The sequence below is a fragment of the Podarcis cretensis genome (genome assembly GCF_951804945.1).
Source record: "Podarcis cretensis genome assembly, chromosome: 16".
Classification (NCBI taxonomy): Eukaryota; Metazoa; Chordata; class Lepidosauria; order Squamata; family Lacertidae; genus Podarcis; species Podarcis cretensis.
The window spans coordinates 30697864-30725649 of NC_137186.1; the positions used below are offsets into that span (position 1 = coordinate 30697864).

The window sequence follows — 27786 nt, forward strand, 5'->3', positions numbered from 1 at the left end:
CCAACCCCCTGCAGTGCAGGAATATGCCGCTGTCCCATACGGGGATTGAACCTGCAACCTTGTCATTATCAGCACCGTACTCTAACCAACTAAGCTATCTAGGCATAAAATGCAGGCACCCTCCCCTACCCACACAAGAAGGTGCCTTATACCATTGGTCAATCTAAGCTCAATACAGTCATACCTTGGAAGTCAAACGGAATCCGTTCCGGAAGTCCATTCGACTTCCAAAACGTTCAGAAATCAAGGTGCAGCTTCCGATTGGCTGCAGGAAGCTCCTGCAGCCAATCGGAAGCCGTGGAAGTCATGTCGGACGTTCGGGTTCCAAAGAACGTTCGCAAACCAGAACACTCACTTCCGGGTTTGCGGTGTTCGGGAGCCAAAACGTTTGACTCGCAAGGCATTCGGGATCCAAGGTACGACTGTACAGTGGACGCTCGGGTTGCAAACATGATCCGTGCGGGACGCACATTCGCAACCCACAGTGGCACGTCTGCGCACGCGCGGGTTGCAACTCGGCGCTTCTGCACATGCGCAAAGCGTTATTTAGTGCTTCTGTGCATGTGTGACTGCTGAAACCCGGAAGTAACCCATTCCGGTACTTCTGGGTTTCGGTGGTCCGTAACCCGAAAAAACGCGACCTGAAGCATATGTAACCCGAGGTACGACTGTATTGGCTCCTGCCAGCAGCTGTTGAGGTTTTCAGATATGAGCCTCTCCCAGCTCTATCTGAAGATGTTAAGGAACGAACCTGGGACCTTCTGTATGCAAATAGGAAGCTACCACCAAGCTACAGCCCTCTCCTGCAAAATATGCCTTTCCCACATAGAAGTGGCCTGCTTTTCTTTATCCCACGACACGCAGGGGAATAGCGGGTTGGACTAGATGACCCCCACGGTCCCATCCAACTCTGCAATTTGATGAAAAGTAAAAGGAACAAAACGCACACCCCAATTCCTCTTGCCTCTATTAGAGCAATGGGTTCACTCCATTTCTTGCGGACTGTTCACCAGATCGCACTCTGTTTCTTAAGATTTCAACTGTATCGGCTTCCAAATTTTGCATCCACACAGGATTAATTCTGTTGCAAATCACCACACCATGTGTACAAGGAAATTAAGAGCTGGAGCCAATGTTAGTCCTACTCAGAGTAGAGCCATTAAAATCAACAGGCATGGCTAATTTAGGTCTCCTAAATTTCAACAGGTCTGCTTTGAGTAAAACTTACGCTGGTTTCAACCCTGAACATCCTTTATGAATGGTTTGATTTTCAAATACCGTTGTGGGTTTTGACAAGTGTTATTTTCAAAGAGTAGACTCAAATCTTTCCCCCCATGGACTACTTGGAAATTAATGATGCTCTTGGCGGGCTGCTTAATGACTTTTCTGCCTGTTGTAGCTCTGTTAAGAAAGCTGAAGAAACAGCTTATAGGTGGTCACTGGTGAAAAGCTTATAGGCATTTGCTCAGAGTTCGCCACCCGGAGTATGCCTTTCTCATAGTGGCTAAATCCACACCATATATTTAAAGCAGTATTACAGTGGTACCTTGGGTTACATATGCTTCAGGTTACATATGCTTCAGGTTACAGACTCCGCTAACCCAGAAATAGTGCTTCAGGTTAAGAACTTTGCTTCAGGATGAGAACAGAAATCGTGCTCCGGTGGCACGGCGGCAGCAGGAGGCCCCATTAGCTAAAGTGGTGCTTCAGGTTAAGAACAGTTTCAGGTTAAGTATGGACCTCCGGAATGAATTATGTACTTAACCTGAGGTACCACTGTATAGGACTTTCAACAGTCACTGCTTCCTCCAAAGAATGCTGGGAAGTGTAGTTTGAATAGCTAGGAGACCCCCCCTGTTCCTCTTGCAGTACTACAGCTCCCAGAAGCCCCTGGGAAGAGGGGGTTGTTAAGCCACTCTGGGGATTTTAGCTCTGTTAAAGGAATGGGGGGGGGGTGTCTCCAAACAACTCTCTGTACCCAACAAATTACAGCTCCCAGGATTCTTTGGGGGGAAGTTGTGCCTGTTTAAAGTGCTATGGTAATGCTTCACATTACTTTTTAGATTTCAGGTTTGTTTGTTTTTTCATCTTCCGAACCACTGTTTATGTGCAAGTTATCGTATTTTTTGCTCTATAAGACTCACTTTTTCCCTTCTAAAAAGTAAGGGGAAATGTGTGTGCATCTTATGGAGCGAATGCAGGCTGCACAGCTATCCCAGATACCAGAACAGCGAGAGGGATTGCTGCTTTCACTGCGCAGCAATCCCTCTTGCTGTTCTGGCTTCTGATATTCAGAATATTTTTTCTTGTTTTCCTCCTCCAAAAACTAGGTGCGTCTTGTGGTCTGGTGCGTCTTATAGAGCGAAAAATACGGTGTATTTTCTTAGGACAGATCCACACTGTGCATTTAAAGCACACCCAGCACATCACACAAGGAATCCTGGGAACCACAGTTTCCCCTGTTACAAAGATATAGTTCCCAGGGACAGAGTTTGAGTTTGCAAATTTCAATGGTGCCTTGTGCAAGCCCAAAATTTGGCAGGGCCACATCCATCACCTTCCGATCTACGCATTTATTACATCATAGTGGCAACGTCTTGTGGCACCCTCTGGGCTCGGTGCCCAGTGCAGTAGTACCAGTAACGCCTCCCTAAATCTGCCTCTGCAATTTTCCGGCCCTTTAACAAACTAGAGTTCCCAGGGTTCCTTGGGGGAAGCCATGAGCTTTGAACGTGCATTGGGTGTGCTTTAAATCTAAGGTGTAGACCAGGATCCCTTCCAATTCTATGAAATTCTTCTTTTTCCATCTCCTACTATATCTAAATGAACTGAGAAAATTTGGTCCCTAGTCAATATAACTGAGCTAACTTATTACAAAAGAAAACATATGAACCAGCCTAAAAGGTTTATGGGGAAATTGGTATTTATTTATTTTTTTTGCAATGTTTTGGAACAAGTTCAATGATAATGCCCAAACTTATCCTGCTTTCAGCCTGCTGTAACAGTATTTCTAGCATTTGTTTATTTTATTTATTAATAATAAACTTTGAAAAGAAGAAAATTTTGAAGTGTTTTTATTTGTTTTATAACTTGTGTGTTTGCCACCTTGGGCTCCTTTGAGAGGATGGGTGGGATATAAATTTAATTCATAAGGGGAGCGAAACAGCCCACCCAAATTATCACTAAATGTGCATCACTTGTTTTAAATTATGGAATACTCTGCCAGGTAGAGATTAAGCCTGTCTTCTGTTTCAACATCTAAATGCCCGCTGAAAATGTTTCTATTCTGCCAGGCTTAGGCAGCCAATTAAGAATACATCTTTCTATAATTTTTAGCTGATTTGTGGTTTTTAACATGTTTACATGGTTTTAGGCATAACCGTTACAAAGTGATTTGATACTTGTTGGTGGATAGCAGGATATAAATATATATATTTTTAATAAATAAATAAATAAAATAATCAATGCACTGTTTTTAATTTGGTGTTTTTTAATTGCTGGGACCTTACACTGAAGGGCAGGCAAGAAATTGAAATAAAAGTAATAATGCAATTAACCAGCATCAAGTGACCTTAATTACGATACCCAAAGGAAATTCAGACACACACATTCCTTCCACATGTTAGGGGCACATCTTGGATATTTCTAGTAGTAGCCTTTCAAAAGCTTTTAAGCACCACTTACAGCTCACAAACTTTGGTTAAAGCGTGGCTAAAAATGGAGGGGGTGTCTTTATTTATTGCATGAGCATCCTGCCATTCCTCCGAGGAATGGTCTACTCAGGCAGACGGTGGATTCTGGAATGGCTGGTAGCTCTATGAATTAGTAGTCTGCTGTAGAGCAGCAAAGATTTCCATCCCCCTAATATTTTTAGCAATAGGTAAAGGTAAAGGGACCCCTGACCATTAGGTCCAGTTGTAACCGACTCTGGGGTTGCGGTGCTCATCTCACTTTATGGGCCGAGGGAGCCGGCGTTTGTCTGCAGACAGCTTTTGGGTCATGTGGCCAGCATGACCAAGCTGCTTCTGGCGAACCAGAGCAGCGCACAGAAATGCCGTTTACCTTCCCACCAGAGCAGTACCTATTTATCTACTTGCGCTGGTGTGTTTTCGAACTGCTAGGTTGGCAGGAACAGGGACCGAGCAACGGGAGCTCGGCCCGTCACAGGGATTCGAACCGCCGACCTTCTGATTGGCAAGTCCTAGGCTCTGGGGTTTAACCCACAGCGCCACCGCATCCCTTTAACAATAGCAGCAACAAAATGATTCCATGCACACACCCTAAATTATATTGGTGAAAGGAACAATACTGGTGAAACCAGAAGCAGAATTTTGCATGAAAGGATTGGGAGTTCTGTTCAGTTTGGATGCTCAGAACTAGTTCCGAGGCTGAATTTTTTTAAATTCTAAATATATGACATTTGCACCAAATCCCTGGCTAGTGAAAACAAAAAGACCACAACAAGCTTAACATCCATAGATCCTTGGTGCATGTTGTCCTCCCACTTCCATTTTATCCTCATGACCACCCTGCAAAGCAAGTAATAAGTTGACCAAGCTCACCTAAGCGTGCTTCATGACTGAGGGACGATTTGAACTCGGATCTTCCCATTCCAACTCCCAACATTCTAATCACTCCCCACCACAAACAAAAACTATGCCAGCATTCCCCAACATGGTGCCCTCTAGAGGGTTTTGTGCTACAACTCCCATCATTCCCAGACAGCACAACCAGACAGGGGAATTCTGAACGCGCTTTCAATCTGTGTTTACGGCACAGTTCTTATCACAGCTGTCAACTTTTCCCTTTTCTTGCAAGGAATCCTATTCGGAATAGGGGAATTTCCCCTCAAAAAAGGGAAACGTTGACAGCTATGGTTCTTATTGCCCTGGGTGCAAAGCGTACATTTTGTTCGGGATCTGTGAGAGTATTTTGCAGTTAACAAGCGTGACGCATGAATTGTCTATTAAGATTCCATCCCTGCCTAGGAAAATGTTTTGCATTTCAATAGGTGCCAGCTTCCAGACTTTGGGAGAGAACCCTGGGATTCCTAGTATAAAGTTTCTAGGAAACCCCACACTTGGTCCTTTTCCCAGCACTGATTTCTGTCACTGAAAACAACAACTCCGGTCTGAAAGATTGAGAGCACTGCACAGATCAGGGACAGGCAACATGGTCCATCCCTCCAGATGTTGTTGGGCTGCAACTCTCATCAGCCCCAGCTAGCACGGCCTCTGGTCAGAGATGATGGGAGCTTGGGTCCAACAACATCTGAAATACACCACATTGCTGATCCCTCACATATCACCCCATCAGACAAAACAGCCAAAATCCCGAAAGACTTTGGAAAGGACCGTATAGCAGCACAGCACATGTGAGCCAGTGTTGTGCAGCGGTTAGAGCACTAGAATAGGAACTGGGAGTAAAGGTAAAGGTAAAGATAAAGGGACCCCTGACCATTAGGTCCAGTCGTGACCGACTCTGGGGTTGCGGCGCTCATCTCGCTTTATTGGCCAAGGGAGCTGGTGTACAGCTTCCGGGTCATGTGGTCAGCATGACTAAGCCGCTTCTGGCGAACCAGAGCAGTGCGCAGAAACACTGTTTACCTTCCCACCAGAGCGGTACCTATTTATCTACTTGCACTTTGACGTGCTTTTGAACTGCTAGGTTGGCAGGAGCAGGGACCGAGCAACGGGAGCTCACCCCGTCGCAGGGATTCAAACCGCCAACCTTCTGATCGGCAAGTTCTAGGCTCTGTGGTTTAACCCACAGCACCACCCGCGTCCCTACTGGGTTCAAATCCCCACTCAGCAAGGAAGCTCGCAGAGTGACCTTGCACCAGGGACTCGCTCTCAGTCTAACCTATCTGCCAGGGATGTTGTGAGAATAAAACAGGGAGGACAAGAACTATATATGCCTTGAAGAAAAGGTGGGTTCTAAGTGCGATCCACAAAATAGATGAATAAATATAAAAGGTTCCAGGATCGATTCCTGGCAGGTAGGTATGGGCAAGAACCGAGTCTATAATCTGGCAGGAGCTGCTACCGCTCAGTGTTGACAATACTAGGTGGACCCAATGATCCAACTCAGCATGAAGCAGCTTTCTATGCATAAGAGGTATTCAAACACATTACCTGTTGCTAAAGACAGCAGAGAGTTGTGATGCCCCAAGTCCCTTATAGATTTCACTCAATATGTTCAAACAGCCATAGGTAGATCAAATCTCCCTGATCCCAGTGCGCTTGGAAGCCTACCCAGAATCCTCAGAACACAGTGAGCATCGCCTCCCATGGAACGTGTTTCTGCGTTACTTGCCCCCTGGTGTTATTTATCTATCTACCTACTATCTATTTATCCATCTACTATCTATTTTTTGGGACGCGGGTGGGTTAAACCACTGAGCCTAGGGCTTGCCGGTCAGAAGGTCGGCGGTTCAAATCCCCGTGACAGGGTGAGCTCCCGTTGCTCGGTCCCTGCTCCTGCCAACCTAGCAGTTCAAGAGCACGTCAAAGTGCAAGTAGATAAATAGGTACCACTCCAGTGGACAGGTAAACGGTGTTTCCGTGCGCTGCTCTGGTTCGCCAGAATCGGCTTAGTCATGCTAGCCACATGACCCGGAAGCTGTATGCCAGCTCCCTCAGCCAATAAAGCGAGATGAGCACCGCAACCCCAGAGTCATCCGAGACTGGACCTAACGGTCAGGGGTCCCTTTACTTTACTATCTATTTTGGAAAGTGGTCTCTGTGTTTGTCTGTCTGCTCATCTGTTCTCTATTGGTTCAGACACCTCTCGAGCAGTGTTAGAAATTAGCCAGGCACAAGGCACGTTTTGCGACTGGCGCGGGTACAACAACTGTGACCACGTGGAGATCTCTGGATGCCAAGTTGACGACTGACATCGCCAGTTTGCTGGCCCCTCCAGCTTTCATAAGCAAGTAAGCTTATTCAAGGTGGGGCCAGCAGTCTTTGTCAACGTTTGGATGCCGGGCGCCATTTTGAATCAAGATGGCAGACCAAATTAACCCTTATTAAGCATTAGCTTCCACATACAGAGACAAAAACAAATTGATTCAGAGCCAGGAAAGATGTTCTCCAGCTAAGGTTGGAGCCTTGGGTTAGTATGTGTTTGCATGAGCCCTAAAACTCGCAAATTACACTATCCCGTTTTTTAAAACTACAAAATTTGGGGGGTTTCGACCAATTCCCACGCAGCGCTGGGCACTCCTAGTGCTAGTTAACAATATTGCTACTACGCAGCCGTTCTGTTTCACGTCCCACCTTTCCCCCCACAATGGAAACTCAGTCTAAAGAAAGGAACAGGTCTCCTCCCTCCCTCATGCCGAAACCTCCCCTCTCTCCACAAACCACCCATGTGCGTGATTTTTTTTTTTTTTAAAAGGCAAGAATCTGGCCACTGCAATGACTCAGAGAGAAAGTATGTCCTCCTCGGTGGAGGGACAGGATGATGAAGACGGCCGCCAGACAAACACCATTTTGCTCCTGAATATATATGTGTACGTATCATCCATCTGATTTCATCCACCATCCCAATAAGCTGTGTAGGCAGGTCAAAACTTCACAAAAACACACACAGTCAAACCTTCCTCAGCAAGTACTGATATCCTACGCATGCTCCTTTTTTAAAAAATGAGAGAGAAGAGAGGGGTTCTCTTTAACAAGTTTATGCAATAACAGGATGGAAGCGGTTCCATCACCCTTTGCCACCTCAGGCGGATTTGATTCCTTGCATTCCAAGTAGCCCCCCTGAAGTCCACTGCTGAATCGGACACAAATCTAGGAATGTTGCAGGCACACACAGAGACATGGACACACACACACACACACAGAGAGAGAGAGAGAGAGTTTCCTTTGTAAATAGACTCCAGGAGGGGGGCCCTTTGCTTCTGAAGCCCCTCGCGTCCCTCCCATTCGCCTCTCTCTCTCCCAACCAAGAATCCCACCCCTTCTCCTGTTCACTGTGAAATTCCTTGGCTAGCCAGGGTCAGAAATAAGCCACCTCTGGAATGCAGAACCTCCATCTTCAGAGTGTCTCAGGAAGCCTTCTCCTCCCCCAACAGACACCCCTCTCAAAAGGAGATCCGGTTCCCTCCTGCATTTTCCCTTTTTAAAATTTTTTATTTATTTAAAACACACACCACGATATATAATTTTTTTCAGAGTCACTCCCAAGAGTTGCAGATTCTTGGAATGCACTTTCTCAATGAATCATTGAGGCTCGGGGTTTAAGGGGCACGGTGAAAAAATTCAAAGCAGCCATTGCTGCACCTTTCTTTTTTTAAAAGGTAGGAAAGACTTCATACCACAGACAGAGAGATGGAGAGACAAAGAAAGCCCTACTCAGACTCTCCAGCAGTCTCCCACCAGTTTTCGACTACAACTCCCATCAGTCCCAGTCAACATGGCCTTCGTAGTCCAAAACATCTATAGAGGGCACCAGGTTGGAAAAGGAGGTTACAGATAATCTCTCTCGTGTTTTGAGTCTGGCAGCAAAGCAGAACAGATGAACTTTGTTCCACTTAAAAAATAAAAAAAGGAACACACCAGCTCCAAAAACATCCACATTTCCATTTCTGCAAAGGCCTTGTTTCCCAACCCCTCCACCTCCATCTCCCACTAAACTGGACTAGAAAAGTCTCTTTTCTAGATACATTAGGAATCCTCCCAGCTTCTATATACTCCCACAAGAGACAAGCCTTTGTCGTATTATAATGACTCATTTAATAATAATAATAATAATAATAATAATAATAATAATAATAATAGAATCCCAGAGCCTTCCAGCATAGATCAAATCAATGCTAAATCCATCAAGGCTCTGCAAGGTGTTTATATATACTAAGCACTTAAATCTGAAGCTAGGAAAGAGCGATTCTGCGACCTGTATAAACTACCTGCCCATTATTTCCTGGGCATTTCTATTCTGCTTCCTTCCCGCTCGGCTCCCCTTCCAATCGTGACTCAGCCAGACCAGTTTGTCAACTGCTAGGAAAGGGGAGGCCTCCTCAGGTATGTGCAACACGCCACGTATCAACAAGGGCAGTGGGGGCGCTTTGCGAGGCGAGACGGGGCAGATGGGTGCAAACAGGCCTGGCAGAGAGCAGGGGACGCTTTTCAGGCTGAGGGCCACATTCTCTTACGGGGGCCGCTTGCCAGTGGTGGCCTGGGTTAAGGAGCAAAAATGTGTGGGGCAATGAATGTGAATTTTATGACTGCTTTCTACACTCAAGCAGCCCTCTGTGTCTTCTAGTCAGGAGAGAGAGAAGCATTATCAGAGCTCGAAGTTACCAGGGGTGTGGCCTGGCTGCTGAGGGGGCCGCCTCAGCTCCCAGGCCTGATGTTCTCCCCCCCTGAACTAAAGTTAATTAATAGAAGAGCCTTTGAAACCTGTACCTAAAAAAGAACCCCCCAAAAAGAGGTTTCACTTCTAACAGCGGCATGTGACCATTTCCAGAAAGGCCTCGGGTAACTTCCCCCACCCACCCATTTTGCCTCCCTCCATGGAGATATCTTAACCTACTGACCCTAAAAAACAGTGGGGTGTCGTGGTTAAGAGTGTGGGACTTAAATGTTACAACCAAAATCCCTCCTTGGTCCCAAAACTTAACTTGAGGCCACATTCACATGTATAGCATGCCACTATAAACAGTCATGGCTTCCCCCAAAGGATTCTGGGAGCTGTTGTTTTGTTATGGGTGCTGAGAGTTGTTAGGAAATCGTCGCCCCCCCCCCCCAATTCCACTCACACAGATACAGTTCCCTGGGGAGGAGCGGTTGCTAAACCACTCTAGGAACTCCAGCTCCTAACATTTAACTGCAGGGAAGCCATGACTTTTGAAAGTGGTACCGAAGTGCTTTAAATGCATTGTGTGGATGCAACCTACGACTCCCACCAGCCCACAGCTGATTGGAGATGCAGTCCAATTATAGAGCAGAAAGGGGACCCGTGGCTCTCTAAATAATGCTGGGTTGCAACCCCCACCCCACCCCCATCAGCACTAGCCAGCATGCCTAATGGTCAGGGAGGATGGGAACTGTAGTTCAGCAAAAGCTGGAGGGCTACAGGTTCCTCACCCCTGAACTGGAGGACACTAGGTATAAGGGAGGTTGGAATAGAGAAAAGTGCTTTAAAACTGTTAACTGATAAGTATGATTATGAGTCGAGACAGAGCGCAGCATACCTATGGCAACAAAGCAATGACTGAAGATAAAAGGAATGCAAAAACACATTCTCTGCTGAGGGTGTGCTAGGCAAAGGGTTGGAAATTCCTACGTGCCAAAATCCAAGTTTTAATAGCCAATCCAGGACTGGGATGGTAAAAGGGAAAGAAAACTCCTTAGGTGCAAAGCAAGCTGTTATTTTTCAGACCAGTTTTACCCGGAACGTGATGTGTACAAAGTTCAGTCCAAGGTACGTTTACTTGGAAGTTCAGTCCTACTGGCTTCAGTGGGCTTTACTCACAGGTAAGCATGGGATGGATTGCAGCCCTTGCCAGACAGTGAAATAACAAAAATGGGAGACAACAGGTTGCACGCCAGATATGATGCCTTTCCGGCTGAATCCTTTTTCGAAAACAAGCCCCGCTGACACTTTGGTCCCATAGATTCCCCCTTCAGGATACTGATCTGAAAGAGGAAGATGTCTGGCCCCTGACATCATATGCAGAAACAGAAAAGCATGGCTGGCAAAGATCACCGCTAAAGCATTTGCGGATTCTGACAGAGCAACACAACTCTCTTAAGCCAGGGGTGGGGCAACCTGTGTCCCTTCAGAAGCTGCTGGGCTGCAACTCTCACCAGCCCCAGTCAGCACGGCCAGTGGGTCAGAGAAAATGGTAGTTGCAATACAAGAACAGCTGGAGGGGGCACAGGTTCCTCACCTCTGCCCTACACTAAAGATGCAGCACAAACGATAGAAAAAAGATGCTCTAATTTCTTCTGGAAATGGTCTATCTGCACATTCCAGCCAGAAGGCAAACCCACAAAGATCCGATTTCCAGCATTACCACATCTCTCTTTCCACCCCTCTCCCTTCTCTCTTTCAGAAGTTATACAAAAAGGGTCCCTCTTCTCTCCCCACCCCCAACTTCCAAACTTCCAATGCCCCTTTCCCCCCTTCCTAGCTGTTCAAAAACATTCCACCGCCTGTCGAAGCCATTTCAGTGACCATCCCCAACTTATTGTTAATGAAGAGAGACCGATTCTTAACACCAAGTTGCTGTTTATAAGCCTCCAAGATTCAGATAAACATCGCAGATTGTTGAAAAAAACACACAGATTTTCATTGCACATAGATCCTGTTGTGTACGTAGCACCTCTATTGACAGGATAGGTTTTGTTTTGTTTAGAAAAGGAGGATTTTTCGATTATTTTGACCTCACTAATAATTCCACTTTTAAAAAACAAATAAATAGAAAGCCTATCTGCTTGTCAAACGTAACTAAAAGGGAACTTTGAAAGCAGCCACCAGAGAATCAAAACTCTGTGAGATACAGATTTTGCTTTCCTTACGAAAAGACTATATCTCTTCACCAAATTCATTCAGATCTCCCTGGAACAAAACACAGGAAGACAAAGCAGACCTAGCTAAGTCAAGGGCTGGTTCTGAAAAGTGGTATTTTACAGTAGCCTGACCATTTGCACTGTCTTTGGACACAAACAAACACCTACAGTTGTATACTGCCACACCAAGAACCAGAAACCTAATAGGAACAAATTACCCTCTTAACACAAATTAAAATAAAAAACTGGGTGCTTTCATCATTTTGGACCAGGTTTCATATTAGGTTCCCCCACCAAAAAAGACCATTATCAAGCTTTTAAACAAGAAGGAAGTCCTCAGAAGTCAAAGGGGAGGGACAGGGACGTTTTGTCTTGCTAAAATAGGATTCAGCAACCAGCAAAGTGAAGAGTGTGCTGCAACACTGGGCTGGTCATAATTAAGCAAGGATGTATGAGGACTGGAACCAAATGCTTTGACAATATTATTGCACTGCTTAATTTGTGAAGACAGTAGTGCAACACTGTCAGAGCCAGCGGTCCCAGCAGCCCACCAACGGCATTGTATCCAGCTAACCTCGGATTTCACACACACACCTTTTTTAAAAAAACAAAACAAGGATTTGTTAATACAAGAGATAGTTGCAACACAATAACTGGCAGGGCTGGCGATCCCCAATAAAATCAAAATCAGAATGATTTCAAGTTTTATCTGAGATCATCATTAGTCAAGGTTAGAGCAAGGACACAAACACACAGAAAAGCAGATTAATTGTGTATCTTTTCTTTCGTACGGACTACAGGAAAACAGGACTCAGCTGTAACATAGGCAATGGAGGTGCATATACCATTAATTTTCTCTATTGCAAAGGGCTGGGTGGGTGGAAAGCTACTTCAAATTCCTAGGTTATCAGCTTTGTTTGGGTGTGCATATTTTTATTTTACATCATGTCTATTACTGCAATCCTATGCACAAATCTGAAAGGATGTAATTTTGAGCTTTTGGGGACTTGTTTCCAAGTAAACATAACACAAGATTGCAGTGAAAGTTATGGAATGAGACCAGGAGGAAGGGTTATGGGGATCCTCTCTTTAACTTTATACCGTATGCTGCAGAATATGCACATTTCAGTTCAATAGCAAAGGCAGGCTCTGGACTGAAGAAGTCAAACATTATTGCAAATAAATAGTGAATACATTCCCAGCTGATTTGTTTTCATCAGCCTTTCCCCCAACATTTTCTAAAATGACCCAATTACACTGAAGTCCCCCTCTATCTCTTCCCCCAATTCAGCATCATAGACATTTGAAAACTAAAAAAAGAGCACTTTGAATGTGTTGTGAACAATGTTGCGGAATCCACAGCATTTTCCCAAAGAGACCTGTCTATACGCCTACAGGATGTGGAATAATAAAACAATTGGTTTGCGTGTGGTATTGTAAAGAATGTGCCACCCTATAAAAACCCAGCCCAGAATCATTCCGAAGAGCGTTTGCACAATTACAGTATATTTTAAAGAGTACACCACCAGAGCACACACACCCCGTATATATATATTATTTTTTAAAAAAGCAAAACAAACACCATGCAAATCAAAAACAACAGCATTTAAAATTCAGCCACATACGAAGCAGATGGTTGGCTACCTTAACATACACAGCATTTATCAATACACCGTTACAGGGAAGGAACCGCCATTATTAACATTTTAAGAGAGGCACAACAGAAAGGTGGGTGGGTATTAAAGCACAGGGTGTCCCAATTCCCCTTTGGAATCCTACACAATAAACAGAACACATAAAAGGGGTTTTTTTGCGGAGGGGAGTGTTGCACGCTAGAGTCGTGGTTCCATTGACATACCTACATGCAACAAATCTTAATATTCTTTCCCCCCCACACATATGCATAAATACTCTGGAGGAAGCCTGGTCCCTACAGTTGGCCATTCTGGAGAGAGGGGAGGGTCTGTATCTGCCAGCCAATGCCCTTTTAATATTGCACTGCTAATCATAACTGCCAGTAGTACAACAGAAGAAGGGCTTCGGACAGCAAGAGTTCCCACTAGGCACAAGGGACTTCTCGGAGGGAGGCGTGTGTGTGTTTTTCTCCAGGTGAGATTTCCCTTTAAAACAGATCCATGGCAAAAAGGAAACAGCAAACAACACACATACACATACACAATATCAACCACCTGGATACAGTGGGGAAATCTTCTTCATCGTGTTTGCAATACTTAAAAAAATAAATAAAAAATAAGCAGTTCTTCCAGAATATAAATCAGGGACATCTTTGCTGCTTTTTAAAAAATAATAATAATAATGAAAAACTACTTAAGCAGCATTATGCTGGATAAAAGGAATAAAAATAAAGATGATGAGCTTTCCCCATCAAACATTCTCCAGATAGCAATATAAAGCAAATGCGAGAGGCTGGTGTGTCATTAAGTAAAAGACGCTATTAGACTAGGAACTTTTAACGGTGGTTATTTGGATCAATAATGTTTCCTGACTATCAAATTCATCTGTTCAGGCTCTAGATCATTTACTAAGAAGAAGCCTCACTGATGTAAACAGAATTTACTTCCAGCAGAAGTGCACAGGAAGGGGCTAAGGTTTTCTTCTCCAAATAGATGTTCTAAATATAACATTTTTAAAAGGACTCATTATTGTATGCAGTTGGGGGGGGGTTGTTAACCATATAAGGCTGCAGTCCTATACTGTACACGCTTACCTGAGAGTGAGCCCTAGTGAAAACAATGGGATTTACTTTTGAGTAGACACATATGCAAGATTCTATACACCACAAACATATATTGCAAACAGACACATTGTACTAACACATCTATTTTTCTGTTGAAATACTTAATGGTAATGAAAACAGCTATTGGCAACTGGATATCCGAAGTTCAATACAGTAGGTATTTACAAATATGAACCTAATTCTCATCTCAACCATTTCATACTGGGATAGGGGGGTGGGATACAGCCTAAAGCAACCTTTTAGAAAGTTTAATCAGTGCCAAAATGACCAAGTGACTCTGTGCTCTCTCTCTCTCTCCTCACACACAAAAGTTAAACAATTTAAATAAAAACCCATGGAGCCAACCTTATACTTCATTCATAGCCTTGTGCAGAAAATTCCATCCAGATCAAGACATTTGCAAGGCGCTTGAATAGACTCATTCAAGGTGGCTATTGGAAAGGGTGATTTTGTTTTGTTTTGGTTTTTTTCCGTTTTGTCCCAGCTAGTAAAAAGCGGTCCCAAACTTTTTAATAGTTTGCTTTCTAAATTGCCAGCACCAAGTTTTCACAGGGCAGAGGTGGGCAAATTAATCAGACAGCTGAATTAATCCCGGGTTCCTGGTTTCCTTAAGGGCATTTCATTTATTTATATTGCCTCTTGCAGGAAGAGATCAGCTCACTGGCAGGAAAAGTGGAAGCAGCAACTCTGTAGACTTTAGAGAGTTTTAAAGAGAGAGAGGTGGAAGGAGGAATTAAAAATTAGACAAGGAGGGGGGTAAAGATGCATTTTCCACCCGAGGAAGAAGCTTTCGTAATCCAACAGCCCTGGGACTGTGATCGTGAAGGGAGCTTTCCTTACACAATGCTGTAAGAAAAGAGAAGACCACACGCTGGATAGGAGCAAACTGGGGCAAAGTGTAAGAACTACCATCGAAAAACACCCGCGCGCACCGCTCGGATTGTCGATCCTCAAAAATCTCGGCGCTCGCCGAAGCGGCGCGTTAAGATTTTTCTGTTCTACGGGATTTAAATGCGCAACCAGCCTAAATACAGAATTGAGATCGCCTTACTGTGTTTACTGGGGGGGGGGGCGCAACCCACACCCCTCTTAAAAAAAGAACACGTTTTCTTTTCCAGGCAAAAGAAAAAGGACTTCCTTTCAATTAAAAGTGACCATCGCCAGCTGCGTTCTTGGGGACCTCCAGGCGCCCAGCGACGATGAAAACTTCCCAAGCGCGCAGAACGAGCGAACGCCAGACTTCCTGCCACCGACGTTTTGGGGGGGTTGGGGGTGGCTGTTGAGGGGGGTGGGGTAGAAATCTAGGCTTCTCCTTTGCTCCCCCCCACATGCCCATTTTACAGATCCAGGGCCACCTCCCTCCTGCCATTTCTCAGGGATGTTTACGGCCCCCAAAAGCCCAGACTGCCGACCTCTCCGCGCGTCCGAGGTTTTCTAAAGCGCAAAGTGGGAAGTTGCAGCTTCGCCGCGCTTGGGACATCAAAAGACGCATTTAAAAGGCACGACGGGCCCGATCCTGCGGGTCCCCTACGGCCTCTCCCTCTCTGTGTGTTGCTCCAAAACACCCTTAATAAAAACTTTTCTTGGGGGAACGGGACACTTGAGTCTCCCGATCGCCCAGAGACTAAATTACGCCCTTGGGGGGGGGGAGTATCTTTCTTTCACTCCTCCAGAACAGCCCGACAAATTCCAGCACACGCGCCCAGACGAGAAAGCCCAACCTCAACTCTCTTTTGTAACGTTATTGCGGAGCCTCGTCGAAAGGCAAAAAGAAACGCGAAAGAAAGAAAAATGACCGGCAGATTATTATTTTTTCTTAGAATGCAAGTTGACGGGGGGGGGGGAGGGGAGGGTGTGGGAGAATCCTTCCCTATCGACAGATCCTCCAAAAGCGAAGAGAAGGCGAAATCAGTTCTACCCCAAGGGGGAACAAGAAAACAGACTTTTTTAAAAAAAAAAAAAGTCATAATTTAAAAGTCCCGAAACAGAATGGGATGACTCTTCCCATCACACCCCACACACACAAAAAAGGAAACGGGGTGGGGGGGGAGGAGAAAGAGTAGAGTACAATTCAAAGCCACCCACCTACCTCCTTGTAAAGTCAGATTTCAGATCTGGAAGGCGGGAGAAGGAATAAATAAATATTAAAAGAAGGGTGTTGGGGAAAGGGGAAGGCAACACATGACCGGACTTTCTCCGCTTCTTTTTTGGGGCTCATTCCACCCTTTCCAGCTTTTAAGTCGAGTTTTGTTTTGTTTTCTCCAAAGAGTGGGCGAGGAGGAAACATACAATAAAGCACGCGCGCGCGCGCATGCACACACCCCCCTCCAAAAGAAAGGAAAGGGAAACCTGGGATGCAAAAGTGCAGTCACAAAAAAACCTCGCAAGTCCCCCCACCCTCAGCGTAAATATAAAATACATTCATTTAAAAAAAGGAAAGAAATAAGCGTTCCGCTTCAGGCCTGGCCGGTGGGCTTCCTCTGCCTCCTCGCCTCCCTCTCTCTGCCCGCTCCCTCCCCACAGCGCGCAGACCCTCCCTCGCCTCTCCCTCCACCATCCTAGCTGCCCCATCGCGGCCGAGCCTTGCCCCCCACTCCCTCCCACCCGGGCCACACGAGAGTCACTCACTCACACGCGCGCGCCCCGATCCCTCCGGCTTTACTTTTTATTTTTCATTTTCTAACACCCTGAATTAAAACCCTTCCCTTCTCTCTCTCTCTCTCTCTCTCCAACCCCCCCCCCGCTTCCTGCAATCCCTCTTCTCTTCCCCACCCCCTCTGCACCTCCCCCTTTTCCTCTTTTTTCCCTTTTTTTTTTTTTTTAGCCTTGAGCTCCCGCCATTTCCGCCCAGTCACCCGGATGCTACTCACAAAACAGCTCCAGAAAAAAAGAGAAAGGATCATTGCACCCACCAGAGATGCCAGGGAGATAGAGAGAGAGAGAGAGAGAGATCAGATCTAGACCAATGCAAGAAGGATAGAGGTTTCCCCTCCACTGGATATATATATATATATATTATGAATGGTACCTGGGTGGGAGAGGGGGCGCTGGGTAGGTTGCTAAGTGGGTGGGTGGATAGGTGGGTGGGGAGCAGAGACGGTGGGGGGTGGGGAGACAGAGAGAGACTTGGATCCCAGGAGGCGAGTCCGTGGGCTGAGCAAAAGTTGGCCAAAGGAGAGCCGAAGAGGCAAGCCGCGCACTTTTGGCCCGCGGCTCTCCCCACCCGGCCCGCGGCCCGCCTTGGGGTGGCTGGACTCCATCTGCGCGCTTTTGCGCAAGAGGCTGGCTGGCTGCTCGCGTCTCCCGGCTTCTCCCCCGTCCAGGTCTGCGGGTGGGCGTCGAAGGGAGGGAGAGGAGGGAAGAAAGAGAGAGGAGCTGGGAAGAAGGAGGGAAGGAGCGCGCGAGAGAGAGAGAGACAAGAGAGGGGAGAAACCCTCCAGTACAAACCTCATGGCTTCCCATCTCCAGCCTCCATCTTTGACTAGTTGACATTCACCTCCTGCCTGACCAAATTCTCCATTAGCATACTTCCCTCTCCATTGGTCCTTCCTTGCGCTAGTCTTTGCCACCGCATCTCCCATTGGCTGGCACAGGGGACATTTAAAAATATCATCCCATCTCCCATTGGCCAGCCCGGACTGTCGCGTCACAGCAACTCTTTATTTTAACAATGAATGCACAAACACATTCTTCCATTCACAAATCCCCCCCCCTTCTCCCTCCCTGTACTTTTTTTGCCCGCCTTTTCTTCAACTAGATTTTCATTGATATTTTTTTTTGTGTGTGTGTGTGTGTGCATGTGTGTGTTTCAACTAAGGGGGTCCCGGTTGTAAACAGATAAATCAAAGGCGAACAGAGAGAAAAAACTTGTACAAATATTATTTTCTAAGGCTCCCTCTCCCTATCCTGTTTGAAGGGGTGGATGTTTGGAGGGCCATTTAATTCCAAGCGGCTTTTAGCGAAGAGGTGTGGTCACAGGGATGTTTTTTTTCCTTTGCCAAACAGATTGTAACTGTTTTTCTAAGTGATTCCCCCCTGCTCCCCCAGTACCAGAAGGCAAACTTCAGAGAGATTCGACATGGTTAATAAAGAAATTGCTAAGCTGTTAGCATTGTTGTCTTTAATTTTGACTCTATAAAAGAAAACAATGATTTTTTTCTCTCTCCCAACCGAGTTGTACAGAACAGTCGCTGGCCTGTTTAACTTCAGACATGCAGAATCTAATAAGACCAAATTCGTTTCAATTGCAATCTACTAGATCCTCTACTTTATAGCCGGTCTTTTCAATACTTCTTCCAACATTCAATTTATTTTCTTTTGCAAAAATTGATAATGAAGCATGATGGAGAGCATAATTATTATATTAAAAGTTTAGAGGGGCTCAGGTCTTCCCATAACCCTTCCTTTTCTAATAAAAAGGCTGCTCTCTATACAAACAAAGAAAAGCAAGCATGAAACACAACAATTCAGAAGTTTGTTGACTTTTCTTGCTGCTGAAAGAGTTATGACCAGCATTAAAAACAATACCTCCACGTGGCTGTACAATTATTCCTCCAAGGTTTCAATCCAATTTAATTTTGTTCAGAACCCAGGAATGTATAGAAAGGATTGTGCAATTTCTTTTTTTTTTAAAAAAACCCAAACAAAAACCAATTGATTTCCAGAAATGCATTTTTTTCCCTTTTCAAACAATTCTCTTTGCAAATCCAGTCGTGTTGTACATTGTGAATCTGAACTAAAATCTTTTCTATAAGAAAAAAAAAGTTATTTCAGATGACTATTTTATGGCATGGGGACATGGGAGTTTACTTTTGTCCAAAATACTAGCTTGCATGTTTTCCCTCACCCCAAATGGTGCTTAAATCTGATCTGAAATTCTTGCAGTCTTTGTTGCCTATATCTTTCCCCCAAGAAAAGTAAATTAAGCGTCCTGGGCAAATAAGATATAGGCCGTTTCAAACAACAACAGAAAGCAACATTTTTAATGCTGCACCTTTGAGGTCTGATGGCATTTTTTCTAAAACAAAAAAATGATTTCCCTGTATAGCAAAATGTGAAGGGGCTTTTTGGGTTGAAATTGGGTGGGGACATTTAAGCAATGGGGTTTGGGTTGGATTCCCTCTCTCTTTTTGGGAGATGGGAATGATGAGGGTCATTGAGCTGTGAAATCTCGCATTCCTGTCCAATGGAGCTGAAATAATGGTATTGTTCCCTGGAAAAGAGGTTGCTTTTCTCCCCTACATTCTGCTGCCTGATCTGCAGGGACCTGATTGTGCAGTTAATCAGCAAAAAAACGTTTGATCTAAGGCAGGGCGTGAATTCAAAAGGGCGGGGAGGGACGGGGGGGGGAGGCGGGGAAATTCAAGAAGGATTCTTTTTTCTGTTAGGAAACGTTTCTGAATCCAAAATGGCAGACATTTGAAAGTTGGGGGGGGGGGGAGAGAGAGAACAGAAACTGTTCTGGGGTCCTTAGTCTGCAGTAGATTGCCCCAAACAAGAATCATATAACTTCTTCTTTCTTAGGAAGTTTGGGGGGGGGGAGAAGCTGATGTCACTTTACTGCAGGGGGGGGGGAGAAAAACATGAGTGAAAGGCCAGCTGTCGCATCTCCTGGATCCCCTCCGATTTTGGGGGGGTATATATCTTTTCCTTCTCATATTTTCTGTGCAATTGCAATGCAATGTTTGTGTGCGTGTTCTGTGCGGAGGAGACAAACTGAGTCCTGCATGCCACAAAGTTTTGTTCTTTAAACCTCACAATGCAACAGGTAAGGTTTGAATTGCTTCCCATCCCCCCCCCCTTCTGCTCAGCAGTCCCCGACATAGATTCTCAGAAGCCAGACCCATTGAATTCAATGGGGCTGACTCCCGGGTAAGTGTGGCTACAGGAAACTGCAACCTAAACCTGGTATGGAGTCTCAGGAAACGTGCAAATTTCTATTTGCCCTGTTCTTTCTAAACTGAAAAAGAATGCCCAGACTCTCACGGTGGCTCTGTCCTTGTTTTTTTATTAATTAATTCATTCTTTTGCTTCTTCTGCCTGCACATCCTATCTGAAGGAATCCAGGTCTTTTTAAAAAAAAAAACTGCAGTCCTAAACACACAAGGAAGGAACAATGGCAACTTTACTACTGAGTAAAAGCATCGGATTCCACCGTTGGTTCAATATTGTGCATAGGAGGACTGCACTGTTACTACAGAGTTGTATGGTTAGTGACACATGTGGTTGTTGGGGAGGGGGGGGGGTAAGGAGGAAAATGGTGGTTTGCATTTCCAAAAGCGAATTCCTAACTTCACAATCTGGGGAAGGGGCGCGGGGGGTGAGGAAGAGAGAAAAAGCCTACTTTTCCCATCACGTTTGCAGCAACAACAGCAAAAAAGCATATATTCTTTCATGCAAGAAATTGAGATTGCAAAATCCTTTTATCTGTTAACAAAAGGCACACTCCACAGAGAATTTCTTCTGGGTAAACCTAAATGGGGTTTGTGCAGGAGAATTTCAGGATGCATTTGACGCGAATAAATAATTGTTTCCCGCTTTCTCCTTCCTTCCTTTTCTGCCCGTCCACCTTCCCAGTTAAAAGAGTTATTCAAACGCTCAAGAAGTTTCCTCTTCAGTTCTAGACATAATTACACAAGGGGAGGGGAGAACGCAAATCTTTCCTCTTTTCCCCCCTCTTTGCATGATGTTGGGAGTGCAGCTAAATCTATTAAAATGCAGATTATTTTTTGTAATTTTTTTTTAAAAATCGTAGAATACATCCAGGCTATGAGTGGAGATCACATTGGGGTTTTTGTTCCAGAAAATGTAGACTGTTTTCCTGCCCTCTCCTCTCTCCCCCCCCCTCCAGCGTAGGGTCTTTCCATGTGATGTCATAAGGGCGGAGTTTCCAGATGTTTGCTTTTCTCTATCTGCCTCAGTTCAAGGCCTCATGACTGTTCAGTCTAGGGCAGGCAGGCATGGCTGATTTTGTAATGAGACCCCTGCCACACTAATATCTTTTAACCATTATTTTTTTATTGCCTTCTTTTTTTAAAAAAAAAAAGTTTGTTTCTATTTCCTTTTTCATTTGTCTGCTGCACTGGCCAGCACAAACCTATAGCTGCTGCTCAACCACCTCCCACCATTAAGAAGTGTGGAAAAGAAAATGTACAAAATGAGGCAACACCCATCTCTTCACTCTAGATGCAAAGATTAAAAAGTTGTGAATGGGTGCTAGACTCAGAAAGGAGATAGTTGGGCAAGACAGGGGCCAGGGCAGGGGAGAGACGTATCGTGAATTAAACTACCAAATCAGTTTGGGGAGAGAACATTACATTATGTTTACTCATGCCTGACTCATTATTGCGAAGGCTTCTCAGTACAAAAACTGCCGGCTGAAAAACATTGTTAATATTTTGAAGAGGAGGAGACCTCAAGAAAACACAGGGAGGAAACTGGTTGGTACTGCAGGTTTGAGGGCAAAAATTGAGAGGAGAAATTGCTATATAGGATATTGTGATCTATCATGTATAATTTAATATGTAAAAGTTGACAGGTTTGGCCAAATTTTCCCCTTTCCCTAAAGTATGGTTGTGGTCTTCCAAATTCTTTCTCAACTTAAAGCAGGTACTCCTAACATTAATGGATATATCTTAGTCTTCCTCCCACACTCTTTGATTTCAGGATTCTGACCATTTTGTTTGAACCGTCTGTCATTCAAGTGTGTGTGTGTGTGTGTGTGTGTGTGTGTACCTGGATGGGGGGAATACTTTGTACATATGTTGCGACAGTATTACTGAATTAGATGATGTTAATACTATGTCGCAAAAATAAGTGTTGCATGTTAGAAAGTTGTAACTAAATATGTGGGTTGTTACTTTTAAAACAATATAAGCACAAAATTGCTAGCCCTGCATCCAAAAAATATGTCTGGGACTGGGACGTTTTTATTAAATTTTTTAAAAAATTGTCAAACAGTGCATTTAAGATTTTAAAGTGTGCCCTACACGCTCAAATCATGTCCTTAGTTATACCATTAATTACTATAATAGGGTGTATACTGAGCTATTTTCTTAATAAACCCTTTCCTGATTAGATTGGAAATAAAGTATAGAGAGTAGAATCTGAGAGTTCTTTCAACCAATGATTACTATAAATCAAAGACAGTGAGATACAGGCAACCTCAAGTGTGGCAGATCCATTTCCTATCAATATTTGCTGATCCATAAATTTTTTTGGGGGGGTGAGGGGAGGGTACCTTCAAATTAAATATCTCCACAGAACAGCGTCTGTTGTTTCATTTATTTGGGCATGAGGTAGGCTGAAGCTGCTGTGCTGCAAACCTGTATGAGTGAAGAATTGGGGAGGGAGCCCTTCTGAAATGTGAAAATGATGTGTAAAAAAAAGGGGGGGAATGAGGCATTTAGTAAGTGCACACAAAGCAAAACGAGGACAAAAAAAAGCCCTGTTTAACCCCCCCCTTCCTCGCATCTCTAAGGCTGCTTAGACCCAGGAACTGCGTAAAGTATGCACCTTCTTTTAGCTTTCTGGACCTCCCCACAAACCACACGCACATCTGGAATTTGGGGAGGGGCATTATCCAGTTAATAAACTAGAGGCAAGTCACTCTTTACAGTATCGATGATCCAGCATGAAACGCAACACTCCTAAATGCAAAAAAACCCCAAAACAAAATAAATCAATGATGCCCAGGCGATACATCCCCCTTTCTCTGAGCTTTGGGGATGATCGTTCAGTATAATGCCTTTAATTCTAAAATATCTCCTCAAATCGCAAACCTTCCTCAAGTCTCTGTGGGCAAACCTCCCCCCCCCCCCCATAGGAGTCCAATGTTCACTCCCTCTTTACTCTTCCCTCCCCTCCCCCCAATGGGGAGGTCTTTACCTTCCTTTCTTTACACCCCCCACCTAAAGAAAAAAAGAAAGAAAGAAGAAAACTCCCTTCACTTCTGTTTCAGGCCCTGGGCATCGATTAACTCCTTCGGTGCTGTCCTTTCTAAGCAAGCCCTTGCCTCTCTAACTCTCTCTCTCCCTCCCTCTCCCACCGACACACATTCCGCCTCCTTTTGGCGTTGCTCCTGGAGGGATCGGTTCACACGCTGCCCCCACCAAGCCCCAGTTGCCTTTTTTCTCAACCGGCGACCCATTTTAACGACCCCTTTTGAAGCTGGTTTCACTTAATGGCTCTCTCTCTCTCACACTCTCTCTGGATGTGTGTGTGCGCTCCATCCGGTTTGGGATGTGTGTGTGTGTGTGCGCGCCCCCGCGCGCGTGGATGGGGAGGGCGACATGAAACGGCTTGCAGGTTTCCTCTGTGCCATGAAAGTGTGCGCGGCAGCAGAGGGTGAACTCAGTGAGTGTGAGAAAAGTGTGTGATAGTGGGGGGGGGGGGGGGTTTGAGAGAGAGAGAGTTTGGAAATCTAGCCATGCAAGGGAGGTGGAAGCACCAGGCAGTGAAATGGTTAATAGCCACTGGTCTCATTGATTAGTATTGATGGCTTTTGAGAGTTTTAATAGATGCCTTGTTTGTGGGAGGTGCGGGGACCCCCTTCCCCGTATCTCCTCGTTGTTGTTGAATCCTGGCTTCTAATTGCAGCCACTGCATTCCTTCTGAGTGGGTGGTTTCACCTTTTCCTACCCAGGGAAGGCCTGTTTTTTTGGGGTTGTTGTTTCTTTCTTTTTTAAAAAAAAAAAATCCCTTTCATGTGTCGGAAAATCAATAGGCAAGGACTCTGGGTAGAAGTTATAAAACACAGGCAACAAAACAAAACCTTCCTTTTATTTCTTTCTTCCCCCACTCTCTCCTCTCACCCCCACCTTACCCCCCCCCCCAAAAAAACCACAGGCCTGGGGTATTGTAAAACACTGCAGAGAATGTAAAGTTTCAAGTTTTGACTAAACAAAAGGGTAATGTTACTTTCGACAAACTTGAAAAAACACATTTATTTTATTTTATTTTACAGCCGCTGCTCAGATCCTTATGTCCGCTTGGAGGAGGCATTTGTGGCCAGAGGTTGTGTGTCTGAGAGTGTGACTGTGTTGTGAAGTCACCAATTCACTTTCACAACAACTTCCCAATCTCTGATGCAGTGTGGCAAGGGACTGGGTTTGGGTAGACTCCATCCCAGTGTTTAAATAGTTAAAAAAGAAATAAGGGGGGGTGCAGAAATATAGTGGGAGGAGCCAACTAAACCTTTTTAAAAAACCCCAAAGTAAATTAATCTTTCTACTTGTTTAAAAAGGTAAGCAGCAAGGAGTTGCTAGCAAATTCTGGGTGAGACAGATTGAGCTTTGAGGAGAAAGGGGCTCCCATTTTGTAACTTTAAAGCTCTTTTTAACCTTCCAAGTCTGTTTTTCTTTGTGTGCATGTGGGGTTTTTTATTTAAAAAAATAAAAAAAAATCCTCGCTTAAATTATACTCATCTAGCTTTTAAGTGGACTTTGTGATAAACCCCCCCCCCTTCCTTCTTCTAATTTCTTTTCTATTGAGGAAAGGAGGGAATGGTTGTTAAATGGTTTTAAAGGAAGGGGTTAGCATTGGAGAAATAAATCAATTCCTTTCTGGCATCTAACTTTCAATTCATAACATTGGTTTCATATAGCTATTTCATTAGGATGGAATAACTCACCTGTAAGTAATTATACTTGACTTGCTTTCTAAGAGAAACCCAGGCAAGTTTGGGGAAGGAAGGAAGGTGACTTAACAGAAATATTGTGCAGCTTTGACATGGGAATAGAAAAGTGAATTAGATATGTTCTTTATTAAAGCACAAACCTATCTGAATGATCTTTGTAAGCAATTGTTTCCATGGAGCTCTGCTTTTTCCAGGCTTTGCTACATACACTCAGGGGTGTCTGGACTGCAAGATGCTCAGAAAGCCTTTGATCAACAAGGGAGGTGTTACAAAATGAACTCAGAAAGTATTGTCCTAAATTTCATTTTGACTTTGCAAAGAAAAGCACTTGCTACAAATGCGAGAAAACTCTTGTATTGCTTCATGTATTCAGGCACATGACATCGCTTCTCCCCCTTTTGCTCAGAAACTTCTTTTTAAAATATCTTGTTTTAACCACATGCTGCAAAATGGTTTAAACTGCCTTTTTCAAGGTCCTGTCTAGCACTATTTATATCTTTTACTTAATAAAAAAATATATCTCTATATGCAATTAATTTTGTGCAAAATATTATCTTTGGGATCAAACTTGGAAGTGCCTAAAGTGTTTGCTGTGATTTCTTTTCTGAAAGCAAGATTAGTCTTCTGTTTTTTGGTTCACATTCATTTTTATGTTGTAGCAATTGTTTTCTAAGCATTGTAACCTAGGGAAATTCAGCAAAATTTGAAGAAGCATCTTCCTTTCTTTTTCCACCTGAAAAGAATTGTAAATGTAAGAAACCTTTTCTAAATAATTTATTTTCACCTCTGATTTATTACTGTGAGGCTATTATTTGCTTTAAACGATTTAAGAAAAAAAGACAAATTAAATGCCTTTTTGGAATAAAAAAAGGAAGCACCCCTTTGCAGCCGAAATTGCATGTGTGATATATTTTTTAAAACTCAACTTTCAAGCCTTTTAAACTGAGGTTTCACCTATGGAGGAGAAAAACAATTGTATTCTGAAATAGCCAAACATTTTCAAAAGACCACTACAGCAAATTCTGTAATTGTAATGAAGTTCAGATTTTGAATAATTGTTTTAATTTTAATCCAGTACATATTTGTGGTTTATTTTGAAGCAAGCAATTCATGGCTGCTTTTATCAAAATAATAATAATTAAAAATAGGATTTGATTTTTGGTTTTTCCTGTGCAGTCCTTATTTTTCAAGAATCTGTAGTTAGCCTTGTTCAAATAAATACCTAACCCTAAGCAGCATGGAAGAGAAACATTATAGTCACCAACATTTCCCACAAATGCAAAGGTTTAGAAGTCTTAACATATTTTTCTCCAGAATGTTTGAGTTGACTTATCAGTTTGACCCTCACTACAACTTACAGAGAGGCTTGTGGAGAGAAGATCACTGCTTAGATCATATGACAAAATTGTCTGTGTGGCTATAATTTTGATAGCTTCAGAAGAAGAAGAAATCAGCAGGGAAGTCTGATGGATTTATCTCAGGGTAGAAACTTGCTTCTTAAGCCAAAAATTAGTACCCAAAAAGTCCATGAGAAAATCATTTTTCCTCCCATTTGTGACATTTTCATTAGCTTATATGGCAAATGAAAGAAATACCTATGGGGGGGTCATTTTTACTATACTAATAAAATGGCACATTTATATTGCTGCCATTTCTTTTAAAATGTGGACATTTCTTTCAGTTTTTTATAAGGAGATTTGCTTTTCTACATGAAAATATCTCTGTAAATAACCAGGGTACCAAAAACACAGTTTAGTTAAACGTTTCTGTTCAATTTCAATTAATATGCAATGAATTTGGGTTTTTTTAATTGACCTGAAAGCACTACTGAGGGGCTGTATAAAAATCTTTTTGATAATAAGAATACCTTATTGTGATGTATTCATCCATTTCTTTTAATTTCCATTTGAGCCATCTAAATCTTCACAACTACAGTCCTCCGTTGTAGACTGTTCAAAAAGAAAACAAGTTTTCTTTCATAAACCTGATAATCAATATGTCTGAGATCTTGTACCTTGTTACATGTATTTATATCCATTCATTTCAGTGGGTTTCAACTTGCCCAGGTGGGCAATGTCTTTTATTTGATTATGAACATGCTTTTTTCTAATTGACATTTTAAGTCTCCTTTACTAGAAGTAGCTTTCCATTGCCACCAAATATTAGTAAGAAATTTCAAACGTTTACTCACTACTGTACTAATTCATCCTGAAAATCTTAAGCATTAATTCCTGAATTATTATTATTATTTACACATTCCCATGGAATGTTTCTGGTTGAAATCAATTAAAGGTTACAAAAAAAATGTTCATCAACATTCTAATATGTATATGAGAATGAAAGATGTTGAAACCATTCAAAAATCCTCTTTATCAGTTGAAAGGTAAGATGAAAGCACTTGTGTGTGTGTGTGTGTGTGTGTGTGTTTGTGTATGGCAACTTTGATTAAAATGTTACGGGCACATCCTAATTAATATCTTGCAAGCTGTCAAAAAAATGACATGTTCTCTCAATCTGAACAAATAACTTTAAACAAATAGATATTGTTAATTTTTAATTTTTTTAAAAAAAACCTCATTACCTGTGTAATATTGGCACATATTATTTATTATTGAAAAAATATTTATTGCTACAAATCAGTGCCTGGAATCATGAACTCAGGTTTCTAAAGCTTTTCCCAGCTAAGCATCACACCTGCCTTAGTCCCAACAGAGAGCTACACCTTCATCACAAATCTTCAGCTGTTGGGTTAATGGCTGTAGGAAAGCTCAAAACAAAATGCAGATAAAACTTCCTAGAAATTTCTCTTAAAAAAAACAAAACATTATTTTTTTAAAAGCAGTTTCTTTTTTTCCTCTCGGAGGGGGAAGGGG

General features: G+C 43.5%; 1 protein-coding gene and 1 long non-coding RNA gene across 2 annotated transcripts in view; one reads left to right on the forward strand and one right to left on the reverse strand.

Moving 5' to 3' along the window:
- The window catches only part of YDJC (YdjC chitooligosaccharide deacetylase homolog), a 128168-nt gene extending 109958 nt beyond the window's left edge, over positions 1–18210 (reverse strand). The window contains exon 1 of the mRNA XM_079957103.1: positions 17725–18210. The gene's annotated coding sequence lies outside the window, so the exon portion shown is untranslated. The remainder of the gene's footprint in view (positions 1–17724) is intronic.
- LOC307205147 lies at positions 8947–15319 on the forward strand. Its single transcript, XR_013833913.1, has 2 exons — positions 8947–9026; positions 14923–15319. It is a non-coding gene; the product is annotated as an uncharacterized lncRNA (long non-coding RNA).
- Positions 18211–27786: the final 9576 nt, after the last annotated feature.